Source organism: Pogona vitticeps, chromosome 3 (genome assembly GCF_051106095.1).
Source record: "Pogona vitticeps strain Pit_001003342236 chromosome 3, PviZW2.1, whole genome shotgun sequence".
In the NCBI taxonomy this organism is placed as follows: Eukaryota; Metazoa; Chordata; class Lepidosauria; order Squamata; family Agamidae; genus Pogona; species Pogona vitticeps.
In genome coordinates, this window is record NC_135785.1 from 98,124,456 (window position 1) to 98,144,433 (window position 19,978).

A 19,978-nucleotide genomic window follows, 5' to 3' on the forward strand; every position below is an offset into this window, starting at 1 on the left:
AATCAATCTGATTTTGATTTTGCCCATCTGGTGATGTCTATGTGTAGAGTCGCCTCTTATGTTGTTGGAAAAGAGTGTTTGTGATGACCAGCTTGTTCTCTTGACAAAACTCTATTAGCCTTTGCCCTGCTTCATTTTGAACTCCAAGGCCAAACTTTCCTGTTGTTCCTTTTATCTCTTTAACATTCCAATCCCCTATAATGAGAAGGACATCTTTCTTTGGTGTCAATTCCAGAAGGTGTTGTAAGTCTTCATAGAATTTGTCAATTTCAGCCTCTTCAGCATGGGTGATTGGTGCATAAACTTGGATTATTGTGATGTTGAAAGGTCTGCCTTGGATTCATATTGAAATCATTCTATCATTTTTGAGATTATATCCCATTACAGCTTTTCCCACTCTCTTGTTGACTATGAGGGCTACTCCATTCCTTCTACGGGATTCTTGTCCATAATAGTAGATATGATAATCATCTGAATTGAATTCGCCCATTCCTGTCCATTTTAGTTCACTGACCCCCAGTGATGTTTATTCTTGCCATTTACTGTTTGACCACCTCCAGCTTCCCAAGGTTCATAGATCTTACATTCCAGGTTCCTATGCAGTATTTTTCTTTGTAGCATCGGACTTTCCTTTCACTTCCAGGCACGTTCACAGCTGAGCATCCTTTCGGCTTTGGCCCAACTACTTCATTAGCCCTGAAGCTACTTGTACTTTTCCTCCGCTCTTCCTCAGTAACACGTTGGACGCTTTCCAACCTGAGGGGCCCATCATCCAGCATCATATCTTTTAGCCTTTTGTTTCTGTTCATGGGGTATTCTTGGCAAAGATACTGGAGTGGCTTGCCAATTCCTACTCCAGGTGGATTGCGTTTAGTCGGAACTCTCCCCTATGACCTGTCCGTCTTGGGTGTCCCTGCATGGCATAGCCCATAGCTTCTCTGAATTACACAAGCCCCTTCACCATGACAAGGCAGCAATCCATGAAGAATGCTTTCCATCAAACATCTCTGTGTACATAGGAAGATGCCTCATGTTGGTTCATCTAGCCCAATTCTGATGATACTGATCACCAGACAGTCTCCAGGATTTTAGGCAGGATTCTTTCTTAGCCCTCTCTGAATATGCTAGAGGTTGAACCCAACACCTATTGTATGCAAAGCTCAGTGGCCCTTCCAATATCTCTGCTCAGGGCCTCAGAGGAGGAAATACAGCACGAAAAGCTCTCATTGGCAACAACAGCAAGACGTCTCTAATTTGCATTAGATAACTTCATTCACACACATACACACCCTGATGCGGATGTAGAATTTTGCCACAGGAGATAACAAGGTGACATGTTCTATGACCTGATAACACTGGAGCTGAAATGAACTGATTCCCCCAACAGCAGGTGGCACAAAACTGTCATCTCACAGCCATTGCTGGTGAGGCCCTCAACCACTTCCCCCAAAGCCCATTTGGGAATGTGTTGTTGTTGTTGAGATGTTGCTGAGAACAATGCCAGGACACTAATCTCCACCAGTAGGGCTGGTGGAGAGAAATGGAAAGCCAGTATTTCCATTTTGGCTACCAAAAGTAGCAGCAGAGACACAGCTGTCTTGGCAGAGATCATGTGAATGGGAAGCCCCTTCCAATCTCCGGTCCCCTCCCCGTGTTTGTAACCTCAGGTTTACGATCACCATTTTGCTACTAGCAGCTGCCAAGATCAGCAATCTCAGTGGAGATTTAATTTCCACAAAAAGCTTGGCAACATTCATTTTTGGACTACGCGTTTCAGAATCACCAAGCACCTCAGATTTTGGGGTGCTGTCATCCAAAAAAACTAATCCTAAACTTCCTCTTCATCTACCCATCGCTTAGATCTGAGAAGGCAAAGAGAGGAAGTTCAAATCACATCCTGGCACATGGAGATGTTTGGAGGGGGTAGTACATGTTTGGGCAGGGGGAGAAGTCCTCCCATCTGAAAAAGCTGTGTTTCTCTGCACCACAGGAACAACAGCAGCCCCACAGGTGTAATCCTGCCGGTGCTCAAGCAAAATGTACATCTGAGTGAAATGGGCCTTACATCCAAGTAAGAATGTACAGATTTGCAGCACTGGGCTCCATTTCAGTAAGCCCTGTTGAATATAAACATTCCTGTTTCCAAGCAGACTTACAGTAGGACTCACTGTTCAGCTACTATGCATTAAGCTCAAAGAATTTTAGAAGAGTGATAAGTTATGCTGAAGTTGGGTAGCCTCCTTTTTCAGAAAGGTTTCGTTTACTTTACATCTGAAATAACAGTTAGGCTGTGGCACTGTATAAAAATGGAATTTTTACCCATCTGAAAATAGCTCACTTCTTTAAATTCACATGGTGTGTATATCAGAGCACATGATCGGAAATATGAGAAGTATATCTCATAACCAATGGTAGTATGCCATAAAAATGAAATAAACATCTGAGAAAACAGTTCCTCTCTAGAGTCATCATAAAAGCCCATGGTGAGAGTGAAACTACAATGGGACCACATAGTCTTTGCAGGAAATCTACAGAAGCCACTAGGCCTTGAAATGACAGTCCTTTAGAAAAGAAAGTACACAGCACATAACCCTTTGTGGTGTATCAACAGCTTGCATGGTCCCCCCTCCCCGTTCTAGGAAACCATCACTGAAATATGTCTGATCTAACATGCAGTAGAACAATGTGGGGAAAAGATATTGTTTTCAGATGTCAAAATGGGTTCTGCAACATCAGATGACAGGAAAAAGAATTTTCTCCTACATAAACAGAACTTTTCCGGAAACAGAAACTTGTGCTACCTGAGAGCGAGCTGGACCCTAAAGAGTCTACCGTTTCATTTAACATGGAAGAGCTTGGAAAAAATGTGCCCTGCCCCTACCCAATATAGTCTGAGTTGGTATAGTCCACTCTGTCATGTGACTCTCATCTCATCACATATGTTCAGTCACCCATTGCATTCAATTTCTGCATCAGCTACCCTGTTTCCCCTAAAATAAGACCTAACCTGAAAATAAGCCCTAGCATGATTTTTCAGGATGTTTGTAATAGAAGCCCTACTCCAAAAATAATCCCTAGTTAAGTGAAACCCCACCCTCCACCATTGTGCAGCAACCAGAAGATGACATGACTGTATTTGAATAAATGTAGATGGTTATACATGACAAAAATAAAACGTTCCCTGAAAATAAGCCCTAATGCATTTTTGGAGCAAAAATTAATATAAGACACTGTTTTATTTTTGGGGAAACAGGGTAGCTATGTTTTATCTTTGGAGGGAAAACACCCAAAAATTCGTATCAACATTGTATATTTTCTCCCCTAAAATATATATTTTGCCTGTATTTTCCCTTTAATAAACATTTTTGTGGACACTTTCCCTTAAAATACATGTTTGCACTTTTTTAAAAAAACCAAGAACTGAATCACAGGATTTGGAGAAGCATGCTGTTCCAAAGATAACTCTCATCCCTATCTTATTTGGGGAAGTGCAAATTAAATTGTGCTGTTTAACAATGTGGATCAAACAAACATTTTCAAACATTCACTGTGTGGGCAGGACATTATATATTTTTATTTTACAAATTTCCCCTTCATCTGTAGACAAATCTTATTACAGCAGAGCAAAGCAGAAAAAATGACTACTTACAAGCAAGATGTGAATGTATGAAACAATTCCACTTCCCATTTTCAGCATAAATTCCTCACTGAAACTCACCAATATCACGCAAAACAGATTTAAATCATCTGCTTCCCTAAACAATTCCAGTCAGAGTGTTTTGGACAGCATCTTAATAAACTACTCCTTAGTCTAAGCAACTACTTTGGGACCATCCACAACGTTGCTTTGGTGAGTACTTAATGCTTGTTACTAGAAGAAGCCAGGTTCTAAGAACTTTATAGCATGTACACACTACATTTTGTGATAAGAGAGCAGCTATTATGTAAAATCCTTTAATTCTTAGCCAGGGCGGCCCCAAGACATTTTGTTTCCTGAAGTAGGGCAGTCAAAAACTCCCCTTCACCCATATCAAGGCATTTGTTACCTAAGGCCACCCAAGTTACCTTGGCATCTGAGGCAACAAATGCCACAAGTACCTCCCATCACACATGGCAGTAAAAAAAAATAAACCAATAACAAAGAAAGCAAGTATTTGCATTAAACTCAAAATAAAATCATAAGAAAAACCACACTAGAGCAAAATCATTTTTTTTTTGGTCCAACAAGACCCATATTCAGACATGCTTGAAGCATGTGGTATCCAGTACACCATGAGGGGAGCACACTAGTCCCAGTCCCCCCTTTGTTGCTTTAGTCATGGAAATGCAATAGCTTGACAAGGAAGCTGACCTATCTCTATTTTTTCTTTCTTTCATTTTTTGGCTCACATGGAGAAGCTACCTGAGAAGTACAGTGGGGTCTTGACTTAAGAACGGCTTGAGTTAAGAACATTTTGACTTAAGAACCACTCTCATAGGAAAATATTGACTTGACTTAAGTACTTAGATTTGAGTTAAGAACTGAAAAAAAAAACACATGGGAGGCAGGGAAAGTGCAAAATGTGAACTTTCAGTTAACTGTTGGCCAGTGAAAAGGGTGCCTGTCTGCTTCCTCACTCCTCCCAGCGTTTAGAGAGTGGATTGGGAGACAGTCTTCAGACTGCCTGGTACTGTCCTGCCTGGACTGTATTTTCCCTGCCTTCCCTGAACCTTTCTTGCCCTAAGAAAAAAAAGAAACAAAATATCTCCCTGTAGTGGTCGAAGGCGGAATAGCAGCTTCCCATTCGTTTCTATGGACGGAAAAGAGCAGATACGGATCAAATGGTTTTCAATGCATTCCTATGGGAAATGCAGATTTGACCTGAGAACTTTTTGACTTGAGAACCGCCTTCCAATACGGATTAAGTTCTCAAGTCAAGACCCCACTGTACTGTACATCCTCCCACTCTTCAGTTCATGATTAAAGTGACAGGGAGCAGATTACTACACTCCTCACATATGGGCTCCACATACTTTTAAGCACATCTGAATTGGGGTATTTTATACACAGTGACCAGTTACATTCAGGGACCCTGCTAGCAGGATATGGGCACAAATTTAGTGCCCATGTTCAGTTCAGTAGTAACTGGTATACTAACTCTGATACTAGAAATAAAATGCACTCTTCCTGCCTAGCAGCTATTGATGGCCTTATAATCCAAAATTTACCCAGTCACTCACTGAGTTAGGTATCAGGCTGCAGAGCAAGAGTTTAGGAGTTTGATTCTCCACTGTGTATTCCAGGAGAAAAACCAACTTGTGTAGCCTTGGGCAAGTGGCACAGTCTCAGAGCACTCCCAGAAGGACGGAATAGTAAACCAGTTCTGAGTATTCGATATCTAGAAACCCCCTGGAAACTGTTGTCATAAGTCAGAATTGACATGTTAGCACAGTGTTATTATTTTAAAACTGCTTAAGTTGGCACCCATCATTCTGTCTTGTCATTACAGACGGGGGGGGGGGGGTTCCTTCCACCTGTTTCTTAACCACTATTTCCCCTGTTTAATTTTCTTATACTGTATATTTAGTTACAACTTAAACTCGTCTGAAGGAGGTAAAATTCGTTCACGCGTAAGCTCTAAAGGGACATCCATCACCACAACACACTTCATAAATTACATCTGCCTTTTAAAAGTAATTGTGTCATTGCACATTTTGTTTCTCTGTTTACTGTAAACCCCCTCAAAGCTCTATCCTCAGACAGAACAACAGGATGGATGATTTTAAAACAAGTAACAAATGCTCCTGCAGAATCAGTAGGGTAGGAAAGTTAACTCCCGAGCAAGCCAAGACCTCATTCCTGCTTGAAACAATCTGTGCAGGTGAAAGCTTGCTTCCCGGCTCAACACAGTTGATCCAATAAATAAAAAAAGGATCACCACATTCATTCTAATCTGTTAAGGAGTAAATGCCATGCATTCCTTAGCAGAAATCTGAATACTGTACTAAAGAGAGCAGCCAGCTTGCCTTATATAAGAGTCATACAGAAAACCTATAAACGACTCAAAATCTACCGGTAATAGTAAATAATAACTGTATGTCATCAAGTCACTTTGAATTGAACTCCCAACTTCTGGCTCCACACCCACAAACTAAACTCACTGAGCTATTCAGCCCCAGATCTTCTGAGGCATAATGGCCTAGTCTCGTGGCCCTCTGTTTTTCTCATGTACCCCTGCAAAGATATCTATGTCTTTAAGAGCTAAGAGAAAGGTTGGTTCTGATGTGATTTTTCATTCTGCTGCTGAATTTTGGTGGTGAGGTTGCTGAGGTGGTGTGGGGGGCAGATATGGTAGGTGCAAAAATGTCCTTCCAGATGGCTTTTGACTCATAGCCTCTAACTTGACCACAATGTAATAGTGTGTACTATTTAAACCAGAGGCAGAGTGGCCAGTTCTGATCTCTCTCCTCAGCTACAAACTTGCATGGCCTTATTGTTTCACTCAATTTAATATGCCCTCTTTCTCTCACGGACTCTGAGAAGTTTACAGCACGACAAAGCCAAAGACAACAAAAGCCTATCATGCATGCAAGTGCAAATATTTTTGAAACATAATTTTTAATACACCAGCAAGAGAAAATGTGGCATACCTATACTTGAAAGCCCCTCCTTCAGCAAGTGAGGGCAGTTGCCAAATGTCCACACCCATAACACATCCCAGATCTTCAAAATGAGGTCTGGGCTTAGCCCAAAAATCGTACAAATGCTCAAGAAGCTGCCTTCTACTGGGTCAGCTGCTTCATCAAGATCAGTCCTGTTCACACCGAGCGCTGGAAGATTACTTTCCTAGCCTGATCTGCAGATTTCGGGCATTGACTCTGGGACCAGACCTATGTTCTCAGCTATGGAGCTGTAGCCCCTTCAACCACAAAGCATCTGAATCAACATTTGGAAGTCTGCATTGTGGCTCTGAACTATCGGAATTCCTCCTTCTTCCAAGGGCTCTTCAGTTATCTACACTGAGTGGCAGCTTTTGCTAGCAGGAGGAGGTTCTCTCACAGACAACCAACAGAAGTTTGACATTTTTTAAAACCAATAATGCTATGATTGCTGAACCTGAACACATGCAAATTGGAAGCTTAATTAACTGACAATTGCCTTCACGGCATAGAGAATTGTCATTTCTTGTTTTGCAAAGAAAATTGTGCATATGGCGTTCTGGAAGACACACAGCATGCCTCCCCATCTGTGGAATATGACAATGCAACTTATGAGTTGTCAGATAACAATAATAATAATCAGCATTTCTCCAGCACCTTCTGGGTATTCAAGACACTTCACTTTTGAAGCCTCGGTTAAATGAAAGTTCAGCATATCAAATCAAATTTAACAGTACAGGATTCCCACTTGCTCACCATCATGTTTAAGCCGTTTCAGTCATTCGTATGTGGGGAAAATCAGCAGAGGGAGCCAAGATTCTTCACTGTCTGGGGGGGGATGAATAAGATGGCTCCCTTCCATTCCACATACAACAGCTGTGTAGGGTGGTGGCTGAATTTTTTCATTAATACCATCAATGGGACAATGTCTACCAACACACCTGAAAGCAGAAGGATAGCTGGAGGGGCTCAGGGCAGGCCATGTGGCCCACACAGTTAGGCTCCAAATCCTTCCTGCTAACTTCCAGCACCTGCCACTAGGTTTAGGATTTCAAGGTACACCACTCACATTTTCCACAAACCTGGTTAATCCTTGCATTATGAGGGTACATTTGCCTAAAGGTCTGAACAGATTGAGACAGAAAGATAATGGCATCTATAAGGGGATCTGTACCTCCCGTTTTTCTGCGCTGACTTCTCTGGCTGGCAACATTTGTGGAACTTACTCGGAGTAAACACACCTATTGCCTAAGTAATAGGCACGAATACGTGTTTTTCAGAATAAAACTTTAACACCTGGAATTCCTCAGCTCTCAGGTTGGTTTCTCACAAAGCAATCACAAACGCATGTGTTCAAAGGTGACTGCTGCTGTATTCAATGGAATATTCAATTTTCCAAGATATTGCAGCTCAACATGTGCAGACCCATCCTTTTGGACTACAACTCCCACAATTCCCCAGGCAGGACAGTCTGCTTATAGAATCCTGGGAATTATAGTCCAAAAACATCAATTTGCACACTTCTACGTAGTTGTAGAGCTTCAAAATGTTACGTCTATGAACTTGAACTCATTTCCACCTCCTCTTTTTTGTGAGCAGAGGCTTCCCATAATCTGGCACTCTCCAGAGATGCTGGACAACACCAGGGGAGGAGAGACGGTAACTGTACAAAGTTAGCTCTCAGAAGCACTGCTGCAATTTTTCTCAGCTATTAACAAACCTTTCAGGGCACGGGAAGTCTAATTCTGAAACATCTCACTTTCTAATTTCCCCTTGAAGCAGCAATGAACACACCACCTAGCAGCCAAATAACAGTTCCATCATATTAATATATATTATCTTATGTAAGGCCAATGCCAATTGAAAGAAAAAGAACAAAGTGCTATGACCCTTGTGCAAAATTATACATAAGGGTGAGTAACATCCTTATTGAATGTCTCAAAAACCCACTTGCTTTCAAGTATTCACTGAAGTGGTCGGTGATTGACAGAGCAATTAAGTTATTGACTGATTGACCACAGAACCCCTCCAAGATCTACAATGCCCAGTCTGATGAAGAACCCTGCAGCACTCAAAAGCTTGCCTCCTTTTGAGATTTTCATGGGCCAATAAAGGGATTAACCATCCTTGGTTTTGTATAATGAAAAGGATACTGCCTGTGTTCCAGGTAATAGTAATAACTAACAAATAATTGGCACAAAGACTTTGCCACATACCCTCCTAGACGCACACCTAAGTTTTCAATTAGGGTTTCTCTCCGACACTGCCGACACAGACATTGCAACGCGGGCCGAAAATACCGTTCAGTCACAGTGTTTTCCTATCAGATGGCCTACTGAACTCCAGGAACCACTTACGTTTGGGCAAGCTGACAAGCAATTTATTGCTCTTTTGGCCTTCTCTAGTTACTTCGAGAAAAGCTTTTTCCAAAGAGATTGCACACATATTTGTCTTACCAAGGAGTAATATATACACTACATTAGCAGAATGAAATTATGCAAGGTGATTTCTTTCTTTCTCTTCTCCCCCACTTTTCTCTTTTCTTTCTTTCTTTCTCTTGGCCTTTGTTTGCACGATATCCCATTGTGCTGGGGGAAACAATATGAGCTTTAATTAGCAAATACCTGTAAATAATTTACTCACTTTTCTTCTCAAAGAACAATGGAGGCAGTTTTCACATATATATACTGAGCCATGTACACCGGGAGGGTATGTTTTTTGGAGGGGTTTTTTTTGGCCATCATCTTCCATTGTTTGATATCTCTATCAATCAGCACATCATTCAAAGCCAACACTGAAATGTGTAGAAAGAAACTAAGGCTCAGAAAAGTCCTAGTAACTAAGAGACCCAAAACAAGGAGAGTCCACCAGATGCTGTTGTTTTTTTAAGGAGTTGTATGCAAAAGTACTGTATTAAAGAAGCAAAAATTAAAATTAAAAAAATTTAAGTCCTTTCTAACCAACTAATTTATGTTTCTCCTCATCGAGAGTGGAACTGCCCTTTGTCAATTAACCAAATAAAAAGTTTGCTGATTTATCTATTGATTAAAACTTGCAAGGCCTAACGATTTGCCGCAACAATTAGCATTTCCCCACCCGTTTGTCATGTACAAGGCCCTTCACCTAACTAAACCTAGATCCAACATTACAATAACATTCCACCCCAAGAAGACAGAATTTTTTCCACCTCCATCTCACTTACCTGCACCCCCCACTACTTGAAGAAAAAAAAAAAGCTCCAGGAAGTGGAGTAGTTTTAGAGTTGCATGGTGGGCTGGGGAAAAGCACTGCCTCCTCACCCATTGCCCTGATAGATGTCCTCTCAGCAGAACCACCACATTGGATATTGACTGTGATCTAAGAAAACTTTACAACAAAGCTGTACATCAGTAACCCAGATAGTCTTGGACTGCAGCTCCCAGAAGATTTCACGACTAGGTATGCTGGCTAGGGCTTCTGGGAGTTGCAGTCAAAGCACCTGGTTTACCTAAGGTTGGGAACCCCTGTTGTGTATCATTGTCGTGATCCCACTTTTAGGCCTACTGGTCAAGCCACAAGCATTTTAACTCTTATATCATGGCCTTCTAATCCAGTGTCTTCTTGACAGGACAGCAACAAAACGAGAAAATAAGAAAGCCCATTTGTTACGTCACACACACACACACACACATTTCAGTCACCCTTCTGTTAAGACTGGATGGGGACAAGCACACAAAGATAAAGCATAGAAAGGGCAGGCTTTGAAAGACCAATCATATATTGGTTGGAGTGGTGGTGGACATTATATCCAGAGACTGCCAGCTTCGTTTAAATCAGGGTTTAAGAACCAGTGTGGAAACCTGCGGCCCTCCAGATTTTGCTGGAATTTAAGCTCTCGTAACCAGCTGCCTGCCTAATTTAGATCATAGTGGTGCTAGACGATGTTACCATACAGCTCCATAAAGAGTTCTGGGATTTAGGGATTGTTATGAGGGGGAGTGTGTGCTTTGGGTCTGGTCTCTGAGTGTTCTTTGTGAATTTCGTTGTATGTGTATACAGTGTATATATGTTTAATGACAATAAATTGAAATTAAAGTATGACAATAAAGATTCTCCTGAATGCTCCTTCTGATCAGTGAGTGCCCTCTTTCTGACAGATGTTCCAAATTAAGACACCTAAGAGGGTGAGCCAGAGTATCATTCCTTCATCCAAAGTATTTTGCATATGCACACATGTATTAGGAAGCAAAATATATATGTGAGTTTTAGCCTCCTGAACAATTGAGTGTGATTAAGGAATAAGTAGCACACACACACACATACATCCAAGCATGCAAACACAAAAGAAAACCAATTTATCTCACTTGTGCTTAGGAATATACTACCATGTAACTAAGCAACTAAAAATAAAGTATAGCCTAATTAATTTGCCCCTATGCTTATTTAAAACACTCATTAGAACTTTTTTTTAATCCATCTTGCTCAGTATCTTAATACACGTGAGACTATAGCATGCAAAACCCTTTTATTCTCCAAAGACAAGAGTTTAATGTTTTGCGTCATCAATCAGGCCAGGGACAGCAACTGCAGAAAATAGTAAATGTATTAAGGCTCCAATCTTAAACTGCCTTATTCACTAGAGTATAATTCGAGGATTGGCAAACCTCTACAAACAAGGGCAAAGGGGTATAAGGGACATCAAAGCTTTTGTAATCTTCTGACAGCTATTGCTTATTTATTTATTTATTTATTTATTTATTTATTTATTTATTTATTTATTTCATTAGCTTTATACACCGTCCCATTGGTGTGATTCACTATTCTGGGCTGTTGACAACAAGCAGAATAACAGCAAAAAGTGTGAAACTACAGTACTTTAAAAAAAACATAAAACCATGAACACAAACATAAAATAAAGGAACTTTTCTTTATATCTCACACTGAATATGAAACTAAGTTTTTGACAGGAGTAAAGGAGAAGATGTTTATCAAACTGCTGAGGCTTATGGGGGGAAGCAAGTCAGGCAGAGCTTCTCATTGGCCTGGTGCCTGCTGCTAAATCTTTGTGACCAAGCAGCAGTGCATGTTATTTCAATATTAAATTACTCCTGACCGACTCTTGGCATCTCCCAGTACGGAATAGCCCACCTCCTATCTGAAAACCGCCAAAGTGACCGCCAATAAGCTTTCAGAATACAAGTTAGATGACTCAACAGTCCAATAGGTACTGTGTTTCCCCAAAAATAAGATAAGGTCTTATATTAATTTTTGCTCCAAAAACCACATTAGGGCTTTTTAATTTTTTTTTCATGTACAACAATCTACATTTATTCAAATACAGTCATGTCATTTTCTTCACAATGGTGGAAGGCAGGGTTTCACTTAACTGGGGCTTATTTTGGGGGTAGGGCTTATATTATGAGCATCCTGAAAAATCATACTAGGGCTTATTTTCAGGTTAGGTCTTATTTTCAGGGAAACAAGGTACTTTACCTATTTTCCTATTTGTAGCACATCAGAATACAGTATTGCGAGCATGGAAGGAGAAGGATTAGAGACTTGTTGCATTAGACAATAGCAACTAGTGAGTTTTTCTACTCAGCATTTTCTGAGCAGGAGCTTTCAGAACCACAGGGACCTGGCATTCCAACAGCAATCCTTTGAGAAGTCCATGATGATTCTCAGTGTACCCCAATACTCTACTGGTTAAACTTGGAAACCTTACATTCTGAACGATAAATCCCCAAATCCATCAGCCAATGTGGCTACTCCTGGGCGCTGAAATCCAAAAAATATTCCCACTTGAATGGTCAGATTATGGGAAGAAACAACATAAGCAATAACACAGCTCCCTTGGGAGAAAGTGTCCCACAGCATTCAGCAGGACCCATTTCTGAGCATTGGTGTATTAGAATGAAAAACAGATAGCTAAGCATGAGAAGAAGATGAACAGGAACAACTAAATGGCCACTATCATGAGGCTGCCAGGCAATTAGCAATAGGTGGCATTGGCACACAACCAATGCTGGTAACCTTCTCTCACCCCTATATGGCCACTAGCAAGAAAACTTTACAGTTTCAGGAAGTGATTATGCAATTATCAGTTTCAGGAACAGCTGCTGATGAATGTCAAACATGCATCTCTAATACCGCAATTACTCTTCGGCTTGATTTTCAGATCTGAATTAATTTCGGCAAGTGCACATCGGAGATGGCTGCAAGATTAGCATTACTTCCCCCCACCCCTACCCCGGTCCACTTGTAAGACAGAGAAAGGCAGATGGGGTGCACTCAATATTTATGCCCAAGAGAGCCAAGAATGAGGTGTCGTCCATGAGCACTTGGGGGGACTACCTCACCTTTGAGAAGCGGAATCAGCACAGACTGGAATGTGTTGCAATCGCAATTGGTGAGGCATCTGTGAAGTCTACATACCAGAGAGCTTCAGTTTAACACATGGATAGAAAAGTCTAAAATTCCTGCACAGAAGAATCATGCGAACTTGTCCACAAAATGTAGCAAAATGTAAGTGGGTCTAAGGACTGCCCTTCGTACTACCTCAACACAGTAGGTCTTGAGTAAGCAAGGAACGTTTATATTTTGGACTACAAATACAAGAATCCCCCTCCCACAGAGGACAAGATAGGAGGGAGACTATGGCACTTGCAGTCCAAACTGCCCATTTGCTCACCTTTCGAGTTAAACTTCAGTTCCTCCTACCCCGCAAAATTAAGGCAGTAGATTACTTTCCTTGAAAGCCATGAACTGAGGATAATGATGGTGACTAATTCATTTCTATGGCACTCTAAATTTTTAGTAGACTTAAGAGTGACTGGGGGAAGGATGGAGAGTCCCTGGCATCCTAAGAGTCTCTCATCCACATAGGGTGCTCTCATGGCAGAGCTCTGGAGCAAAAGCCCAGTTCCCTGCTCAGAAGAACCTGAAGTAAACTAATGCTGGCTTACCACATTTTAAACTAAGTGCAGTAACACCCCCTAACCAGCTCAGGACAGGGCAGGGGAGAGACTTTAGAGCCTAAATCCAACTGCCAGTCCTAACAAGTACAGACCCACTGAATAAATAGGAACATTTTAAGTTGACATATGTTTCATTGATGCAATGGGTCTACCCTAACTGAGACTGACCCTAAGATTTAGACTTCAATATAGAACAATATTGTACTTGAATTTCAATTTCATCAGAAGCAGAGGTTGCAGTTCTGAGAAACTGGGTTGCCTAAGGCTGCTGAGTGTGTGCTTTTGGCAGAGGTGAGATGTGACTGGGGGGGGGAGTTCTGCTTCATTGCTCAATCTTTTAGTCACTACACTACACCAGCTTGGCCTTGCTCCAGCCCCAGTCCCGAAGAACGAACATATTTTTAAGAGCAACAGGACTAGGCACATGTTTCAAGTTTAGTATAACATGCACAAGCATTTTAAGTAGCAACCCAAGAGGCACGATTGGTTCAGCAGCACCTACTCAGAAGAACATGATTTACAAAACAGATTGCTACTAGAATGGACGGGCTCCAGGAATATCCTGGGATCTGAAGGTTTTCACCATGGATCATAAAACCACCTGTCACAAAGGTAAGAACAACTTCTACTACTACACAAGAAGGCCAATCTGCTGCCCACTGTACAGTATCAAGTGTCTCGTGCTTCTTATTTTCCTTTTCACATTATCACAACTTGCTCATATGTAGAGAAGAGAGTGGCCTGATTTATATACGGCAATAAATTCCGTAATATTTTAATTAGCTAGCCACTGAAAGAGCAAGGAATTTTAGGATGGCATTCTCCAGCATCAAAAGATTCTACCAAATTTCACACCATTCACGTTACCCCATAAACCATGTGTCCAGAGAGCTGCCCAAGTTAAATCGTAACTAAGCAGAGACCACAGGGGAGCAGGACATGATGTAATAGCCTTTCTGTTTCAGACATAAATGTATAAAGTTAGTGGCACTGAAGGTTGTGGTGACATCTCATGACAATCCATGACCAGAGCTTCCAGCTGCAGTTTAATACCAAATTATCTACATCTCTGCTCACCATTGAGCAGAGCAACTGGACAAATGCTCACCCTCTTTTTCACCATCCTGTGCCAGTTATTCTGCTCACCAAGTTGCTTCCTTCCATGCTGACCTCCAGTGTTTCAAAACAGTCTACTTACAAGCAGCAGCTGGGCTTCTTTCATAAATGTAATACATCCTTATGCTCACAGGTTTAAAAGCCATGTTTTTTAAACTGGAGTCTTTCTAACCTTACAAACTCTATTACAGATTGGGCAAGATGGGGGTTGCGCTACTTGAAAAGCCACTGTTTATATCTAACTCTGGTCAAATCAAACATACAGCAGTCTATTGAAAAATATAACCAGAAACATCATACTAAGGATGCTAGGCTGTATGTTCATATCTGGGTCAAAAGCATATTGAAGATTGCAGCTTAATTCTGATTAAACATATACAGACATGAGGGTGCCAACTCATATGCAGTCCTACTGGACATAGCTGAAATTATTACTGAGTAAATACAGCATATGCATGGGGCCAGGTTGCCATTGTCTCTCTACTTTATTCTCACAACAACCTTGTGAGTCTGGCTGACACTGTGACTGGCCTGAGGTCACAGAGTGAATTTCACAACCATGTGGAGATTAAAATAGAAGTCTCCTAAACCCCAGTCCAACACTCTAAGCACTACATCATACTAGCTCAGACCTGGGCAAAGTGTGGCCACATACGGCCACATAATATTCCAACCCTCATCCATATGGTAGAAGAGATGTATGAGCCGTCCTAGAGAGCAAGCACAATACACACAAGATTCACAGAAAGATCCCCACGCAAAACTTTCCGCAGAAGGCGTTCATACTGGATATGATTGTTCTAACAGAGTCACTTTGCTATTTCATCACAAAAGCAAGGCAAAGCTTAAATATCTGTAAATAATTTGTGACTGCAGGCCAGATGGGCAATATAAAAGTATGTCCGTATATATGCATGAATAAATAAGTAAATACATACAGTACTTTGTTGCAGCCCTCCGTAGACAAGCACAGATACTTATAAGTGACAATCGTTAAGACTCTATAGGTGCTGATCACTGGCCTGAGATGAGGTCCACTGCTCAGATAAACATTTAAGTTTTAGTCAGAGCAAAAGCCTCCGTTCACCTCTGACCTCACAGAAAACCTCTGACACTTCAAATTTACAATCCACATTATGAAGAGCGGGGGAGGGAGGGAAAGTCTCACCACACTTTGCCCACTGGGTTCAGCATATAATTAATTTTTGTTACATAGTTCTTTTTCCTTCAGCCTTGTCTATTATTTCTCAATAAATTATCCTCAAGTACAATATCCACATCCAGTGCACAGGCCTAGAAAGGGTTACAGGAGATTGCTCAGGTTTTTTGTTTTTTTTTTAAAGGAAACGAAAAGAAGCACAACCTCATCACTCCAGCTTCAGAAATAGCTGTTGGTGTCATTTACATAAAAGAATTATTACTGCGGTTCAGCTACTTGAAATAACTGCTGTTTGGACTGCAAAAGAATGCCGAAATGTTTCCCTTAAGTATGAAGCTGCCAGTCAGCAAAGTCCCCTCCCGAAACCTGTATTTCTGAACACAACCTTCTCCTCTGAAACAGTTTCAGATCTGTGACAGCATCAAAATCATGGCTGTGTCCATAAACAAGTTAATGGAGTAAGTCCATGAAAACAAAGTACAGTTCTTTAATGGGAGTGCTAGGTTGCCCTCTCTAGGCCTGAGCTCCCAGCGCCAGTTTCCACAGGCTCTTTGCCAAGCAAGTCTCTGCTGGGTGCCTTGGCTGTTTCTGCGGCGACGGCGGCTCCTGGCTGCTGAGCCACTAATGAATGACTAACTGAGGCTCAAATGGGAAATGACATCACTGGGGTGTAGAACACCACTGCATCAGGAAAAGTTTCTACCTGCTTTGCATTCAAGTCCCAAGCATTGCACACAAGGCAGTGGCAAGGCGGGCCATCGGCTCCATTAAAAAAAAAGAAGTAGCAGCATAGAGTTTTTCACATGGCTGAGTAATTCAGTGGCATATCAGTTCCAGCTCCTTGTGAAACCCAGCAGTACAGTATAATCATGCAGCCAATTGCTAGTCAGTGGTTTGCATTAAAAAAAATAAGAACTGTCAGCACACACACCAAATTAAAATAATGCATAATGTTAGGGATGTATAAGCAGCCAAAGGAAGCATGTATCAAAAGAGCATTCTGGCTCGTAATGGTTGGATTAATTTTCTCTGATCTTCCTACCATAGTAACATGAGATGGTCATTAAAGCATATTAAAATGATTTGTGGCCCAACCCCCACCCTTTCATTAAAAAAAGGACACAGAACTTGATTGGTTTATAAATATTAACTACAATCTTCACTGCTAGCCAGAAATAGTAATATCATGTAGCTATCTTGTAGTTAATATTAATACATCCACACACTCACATCCTGTACATGTTTACTCAGAAGCAAGCTCTACTTTGCTCAGAGAGCACTTACTCAAGAAGATCTGCAACCCCATCCTGAGCAACAATTCAAGCAGAGGCTGTGTTGCTAAGTTAGGAAAGGCAGCCTCAGTGTTTACAATGAGGATATTCACCAATATAAGGAAACCAGGCTGTACCATCATATTGTGAACAGCCACAAATCATACACAGATGAAATTACAAGATCTACAGTTCCTTGGGAGTAAGTCTCATTCAGCTAGAGGACTTACTTTAGAGTAGATATGCTTGGAATTGGGAGAGAAGCCAGAAATTATTATTACACACACACAAACGGACATTTGGACAGGACACCCACACACACACACACACACTTAATGTGGGTCAAAGTTATACAAAATGATTCAATAACATTTTCAATAGCTTCCTGTCTACTTTACTGGCTTGTCTGTTATTCCTGTAGTCTTTTCAAGGGATAAAGGGAAGGGAGAGGATATTTAATCCTTCCCGTTTCCAGATCACAGACCATGTTGAAGTAATAAATTTGAAAAGCAAATAATAAGTACTGGTGAAAAGAGGAGGGGGAGGAGAGACAGCTGCAGAGGAAAGTTGAAGGGGGGGGACTAATTGGGGGCAGAAGAGATCTCTGGAGAAGTAGGGTCCAACCTGGACAGAGTTTCTGGAAGGCTCTCTCTCTTCCCCCCCCCCCTCTTCCAAAACATCATCTTATTGAAAAATGTTAACTCAGGAGAGGATATTAAGAAGCGCATATTTGCTGGGAAGGGAGAATCAAGCACTCTAGAGGCCGGCTGAAGTGTTGCATGGGAAGATGAAACGACTGTACCAGGGCTTCTCCTCCCCCCTCCCCCGTGCGCCCCACCCCGGAACATCACCCGTCAAGTGAACATTGCACAAGGTGGAGAAATTTAGGGGCGCGCAATCCAAAGGACTAACTGGATCTCAGAGCTGGGGGGGGCGAAGGGAAGAGAAGGAGGCGGCCTAAATTGCGAGGGGGGGTTTTGAAATATAATTAACTCCATCAGACTATCGATTGTTGCAGGGAGCTGGCATCTCGGATTATAGACGGAGGGATTTGCCGGTGGGGGGGGGTGAGAAAGAGCTGCTCGGAGCCTTACAGAAAGCTGCAGGCTCGGACCCCGAATCGCTCAATTATTCCACATCTGGCGATTGTTATTATTGTGATTACAATGATGCGCCTTGGCCACTCCGCCACCTCTCTCTCGCTCGCTCGCTCGCTCTCCGCATAAACACAGCGCCGCTCGTCCCCGGCCCTTAAAATAGTTCCTCCTCAGGAACACGGCGCAGCGTCAGCTGACTCGGATCGCCAGCAGAATTGCGGGCATACGTGAAATTACAGCACGGGGGGGGGGAGAATACGGTGTGAGCGCAAACCACAGGCGCCGCGTCCCTGCTCCCACCCCGCCCCGCCCCACCCCCCACTGCGCCGCTTTCTGGATCCGCTTCTCCCACGACCCGACCCGCCCCCAAAGCCGATCGGAATGCCTCCACTTTCGCTTTCCGAATCAGGCACTTTCCCGGATCCTAAAGTTTTCTCCTAAGGCGCAACCTCGCCAGGTATTTTGCCCACAAGGCACACGCCACCAGTCTCGCAATCCTGCTTACTCCAAAGTCGCCTTGATTTCCAGGGGTTTGCAGCCAAACCGAATCGAGGCGGAGCTACAGCCGGCCAGCCTGTTCCTCCAACCTTCACTTGTTAAGCTAGTCCTACGCTGCTTGCTCTGCGCAGAGCGCAACCCGATCCTACGCAGCTTTACTCGGCCGGAAGCCCCACGCTGCGCTGCTGGACTCCAAACAAACGTGAATAAGAGCTCTGCCTTGCATGAGAAGTCAGCGTAGAAGATAGCCTGGCTTCGCTGAGGGAATTCATTCATCCATCTATCTACTGTACACCCTTTTCGCCTCCCCCCCTCCCCTTTTTCGCTGGAATATGTCCACTTTTTAAGAGTAATTGTGTTAAGCGAGCCTCTTCGGAGGAAGAAATAACGAGGCTGATCGGAAACAGCAAGCTGGCTGTTAATGCTTAACGTGTTTGTGCTGGTTATTACACACCGGAGTGCTTTGAAATACGCCCAAGCATATCTGCAAGTTATTTGAATGTATTATTTCCAGTACCTGTCATTTATCACTTTATTCAACACGTCTGTGCCAGCGAAATCGCTTTTGATCTCACTCACTGCCTCCATTTCGTAATTTCCGCCTTCTTCCAACATATTAAAAAAAATACTTGAAGACCCCAAAAAAAGAAGCACGTAAAGATACACGCCCTCCAAAAAAACAAAATTGCGAGAAGGGGAAGGGGAAAACATATCTTCCGAGGCGAACAATATTTAAATCCACTGACGATGTCTGTATGGGTTGGGGGGCTGGAAATACAGCACAAGCACTGAAACCCTGAAATGAAGGGAATCAGCAGCAAGCATGTGACAGCGACGCTTAAACAGCAACGTTAGGAGGAGGGAGGGGAAGGAGGGGTGATGTAAGTAAAGATCACCTTCAACACAGAGACACTAACTTATTGGATCGCGGCTCCTAAAACGTCGGAACGTTCTGGCTCAGCCGTCGTCTTTTCAGATGACAAGCACAAACGCTGCAGCCTTTTCCTTCACAGCACTACTAGCCCTTTAAAAAAACCGAAGCTCACGTTGCCGGCAGAAGGGAACATTTCAGTCCTGTTCTTTAATAAACATTACAAGGTGGGGGACAACTCACAGCGAGAAAGCGAGAGAAAGCCATACACACACTGTGACACAGGCACAAGGAGATAGATATACATATACTGTACAAACACACACACACACACACACACACACACACAGAGCGAAATGTATGTTTACTAC

General features: G+C 42.4%; 1 protein-coding gene across 3 annotated transcripts in view; it reads right to left on the bottom strand.

The window, feature by feature from the left end:
- The window catches only part of ARID5B (AT-rich interaction domain 5B), a 244,060-nt gene that overhangs the window by 217,695 nt on the left and 6,387 nt on the right, over nucleotides 1–19,978 (bottom strand). The window contains exon 1 of one of the 3 annotated variants that reach the window (XM_078390908.1): nucleotides 18,744–19,972. The exons of the other annotated variants lie outside the window; for them this stretch is intronic. The gene's annotated coding sequence lies outside the window, so the exon portion shown is untranslated. Of the gene's footprint in view, nucleotides 1–18,743; nucleotides 19,973–19,978 lie in introns of those variants that run through there. 3 annotated transcript variants of the gene reach the window in all.